The sequence below is a fragment of the Priapulus caudatus genome, unplaced genomic scaffold (assembly GCF_000485595.1).
Source record: "Priapulus caudatus unplaced genomic scaffold, Priapulus_caudatus-5.0.1 Scaffold7, whole genome shotgun sequence".
Taxonomy (NCBI): Eukaryota; Metazoa; Priapulida; class Priapulimorpha; order Priapulimorphida; family Priapulidae; genus Priapulus; species Priapulus caudatus.
This window is the reverse complement of record NW_014577068.1, coordinates 445,468-449,846: the sequence shown is the minus strand read 5'-3', so window position 1 is coordinate 449,846 and position 4,379 is coordinate 445,468. Positions and strand designations below refer to the sequence as shown.

General features: G+C 44.2%; 1 long non-coding RNA gene across 1 annotated transcript; it reads left to right on the top strand.

Annotated features, from left to right (window-relative positions):
• The first annotated feature begins 216 nt into the window (after positions 1 to 216).
• LOC106805768 lies at positions 217 to 4,005 on the top strand. Its single transcript, XR_001393467.1, has 2 exons — positions 217 to 890; positions 1,791 to 4,005. It is a non-coding gene; the product is annotated as an uncharacterized LOC106805768 (long non-coding RNA).
• The last annotated feature ends 374 nt before the right edge of the window (positions 4,006 to 4,379 follow it).

Here is a 4,379-nt window from a genome sequence, read left to right as displayed (position 1 = left end):
CAGGCTGCAGATCTGTCCGTGGGAATGACGAATATGCGACGGCTGTCCTACCCTGTCCTGCAAACCACTAGGTCTACACTACATCCAGCCTCCATCAGCCCACCAGAACCATCAGAACTGCCATCAGCCGACGTCTCGGGTCCTCAGCCATCAGCCGACGTCTCGGGTCCTCAGCCATCAGCCGACATCTTGCGTCCTCAGCCATCAGCCGGCGTCTCGGGCAGTCTATACCGTCCAAATCCCACTGCACTTACAAGTGCTGAAACACGCAAACCACGCACCCCCAACAAACAACACTAGTTCCCAAACGCAGCAATCGCGCACCAATTGTTCTGATCTAACATTACGTTCACTGTTATTAAACGATGGTAAGCAGTAACAGAATTTTCAGCCGTACAAACAATTCCATGCAACTTACACCACTTTCTCTGATATCACTCCAGCACAAGCAGCCTGACACTTCACACTTCCATCCAATAGGCAATTGACACCCCAGCTCCTATAAATGAAGAACTACACACATACCCAACACACACTAAAGCAGCACACTTTTTTACGCAGATCAGATCCCACACACTTAGTTGGTTAACCATTATCAGTTGTTGAAGTACGTGCAGTACTTGTGAGCAGAAAACACTTATAACCAAACCTCAAGAATGCAGCAGTTTACCCTTACAGGGTTGTTACGTCATTTAGTAGTCTTCCTGCGCTTTAAATCGACATGTTCTCATTGCAGCCAAATCAGTCAGGTGCATCCCAGTGTTATTGCAAGACAGGAGAAACGGCAGTAGCGCCCAGCGGAGTTTGTAATACCTGCTCAAACAAGAAAACACTACCCCACGCACCACCCGCCAACCAAAACGACATCGTTTACCATTACCAGTACTTAGGTTTCTTGTAGTAGTAGTAGTAGTTTGTATTAGGGTTTACTGTCAATTTGTTGTTAGCCAACCAAGTTGCATGTAGGCAAAACCTCCAAAGAACACATTGCAAGCCACATTACAAATGCAAGTGCATTAAGACGCAAAAGACAAACCCAAAAACCTAAATACTCTCACCTGACATTCTATCAACCATAGCCATATATACACGCTTGTGTAGCACTCTTCTTAAAACGTCCACCAGTCTATACCGTCCAAATCCCACTGCACTTACAAGTGCTGAAACACGCAACCCACGCAACCCCAACAAACAACACTAGTTCCCAAACGCAGCAATCGCGCACCAATTGTTCTGATCTAACATTACGTTCACTGTTATTAAACGATGGTAAGCAGTAACAGAATTTTCAGCCGTACAAACAATTCCATGCAACTTACACCACCTTCTCTGATATCACTCCAGCACAAGCAGCCCGACACTTCACACTTCCATCCAATAGGCAATTGACACCACAGCTCCTATAAATGAAGAACTACACACATCCCCCACACACTAAAGCAGCACACTTTTTACGCAGATCAGATCCCACACACTTACAGTTGGTTAACCATTATCAGTTGTTGAAGTACGTGCAGTACTTGTAAGCAGAAAACACTTATAACCAAACCTCAAGAATGCAGCAGTTTGCCCATACAGGGTTGTTACGTCATTTAGTAGTCTTCCTGCGCTTTAAATCGACAGGTTCTCATTGCAGCCAAATCAGTCAGGTGCATCCCAGTGTTATTGCAAGACAGGAGAAACGGCAGTAGCGCCCAGCGGAGTTTGTAATACCTGCTCAAACAAGAAAACACTACCCCACGCACCACCCGCCAACCAAAACGACATCGTTTACCATTACCAGTACTTAGGTTTCTTATTTATTAAGCGAGTTTAGTTTGTATTAGGGTTTACTGTCAATTTGTTGTTAGACAACCAAGTTGCATGTATGCAAAACCTCCAAAGAACACATTGCAAGCCACATTACAAATGCAAGTGCATTAAGATGCAAAAGACAAACCCAAAAACCTAAATACTCTCACCTGACATTCTATCAACCATAGCCGTATATACACGTTTGTGTAGCACTCTTCTTAAAACGTCCACCAGTCTATACCGTCCAAATCCCACTGCACTTACAAGTGCTGAAACACGCAAACCACGCACCCCCAACAAACAACACTAGTTCCCAAACGCAGCAATCGCGCACCAATTGTTCTGATCTAACATTACGTCAACTATTATTAAACGATGGTAAGCAGTAACAGAATTTTCAGCCGTACAAACAATTCCATGCAACTTACACCACCTCTGATATCACTCCAGCACAAGCAGCCTGACACTTCAACAGGCGCCGTTCCCAACAACACGCAAGCAGCTGCACCACACATGCCAACCCCAGTGTCCAATCAACAAATCGCATTTCACTACTATTGAAACGTAACTATTCTTAGTAAATCACTTTTTAAACAAACCTTACGCACTCACGGTAAATGCTCCCATTGTGTAGTAAAAGGATGTTATCACTTGCGCACATCCACTCGCATTGCGCGTTAGCAAGGCTGCAAAAATATAAACTACTCCCATTTTTCATTTCACCCCCCCACAGTTGCCATTTTTTCTGTCATTGTAGATTTAAACTATCAATTTCTCTTCAATAGATATTCTCTCCAAATTCACTGCTCAGAAAAATCACCTCCACACTGACACTTCCAATTTTCATCTTAAAGACGTGCAGTCGATCTCCTCTCCTTGATCACACACCAAAGAATTTGTAATAAACGATGCTGACCGGGAAGATGGATGCTGAACCTTTGTAAATAGGAGACTCCCACGTGGCCCGAGGTTTGGATGTTGGCTTAGTAGAACACGGATGCTGGCCGATGGTTGAACATGGATCTCACCGGTTGATCGGATGAGGGCACACATCTTTGTCAGATAGCACACGGAACCGCAAGATGTTGGCAGATCATCACAGGTAAAGGAAAGGGTTGCTCCAACCGGGAGTGGTGGTGCTTGGCATGTTGCATGTTTAACGTTGATGGATAGATGACAGACCACAGGCCGCTGGTAGCGCCGATGAATGGGGAAGGATTGTCGCCGCATATTCGTGTTTCCATGGCCACTAACAGGTTCTGCAGCCTGCAAATAGACTACCTGCACCTTTCCAACGGCACACAGGCCCTCTAGTAGACTTGCCGATTGCAGAGCCGACTGACCAATCACGGAGGTTGGAAGACGCGACGACATAGGAAAAACCAGGTCAACGTGCAGTCAACAAACTCCTCTCCTCTCAACAGATGAAGGAAATGATGCCGCGATGACGAGTCGCACACATTCAAAGGAACACTGTCAGCGAGACGGGATGCGGATATGCACATTCACTTGCTAGGGAGTTATCACATCCATCCATCTGGGAAGTCCAACAGGTGACACCACAATTCCTAGAAATGAATAACCAGGTTCCTCCCCCACCCCCAACATAGGACAATTTTATCACATTCATGGAACTTTCTAGCTCATACCACACAATATACGCCAATCTATGCACACACTACTACTTGCATTGATCACTTACTTCACCTTTTTAATGCGCTATAGCAAACCATGACAAAATTTAAATGCCACCAAGCCACAATGTTTTCAATGTACATGCAACTTACACACATTTCCTGCTAACATCTCTCTTCTCCTACTCGACAGCCTGGTAAACTTCACAACATCAACACTACTGCAAAACAAAATTTCTCCCACACACAACCCACATTCAACAGTCATCCCTTCGTACGACACCCAACAACACCGCTTTCAAGTTTAGATATCTTTGACACTACGTACCAACCAACCAACATGCAGTCACGAACGATCCCTAGCAACAATCACGACCTCCTCTTTACATCTGGGATGTCCACTACACTCATTCAAAATGCACAATCCTACTGCTGCAAAAGCAAACCACCAACTCCACACGCACTACTTCCAGCATAACGGGCAACACACAAAAAAAACTTCGCTGCGATCAGGTCACATATAGATTTTATATGGTATCACACGCATTTAATACTGTGCATTTACAATGCATACAAATTACAACCCCATAGGATCACGTTATTTATGTCACATAGTGACTACAGACAAACTTGTGGGTTTTTAATACATCTACATACTGCAGTAATTAGGCATGCATTGTGAGAAGACAAAACAAGATGTGCTTAATGGTATAAAGGAATTGCAGAGCCGTAGATAGTAGCTAAATCATGGGTTTTGGACACGACAGGAACTAGAACAAAATTAACCATAGCGCTAACACAGAAGTACACATAGATTAACAAAGCATACTACTGCACACCCATTAACGTGTTAAAAGCTACCATGAATTTCACAAATCGCAAATGAAGAAGATTTATAGTGGATAAAAGGACATGCTAGAAAGAGCAGTGTATTCCAACAAATTGCAGGCA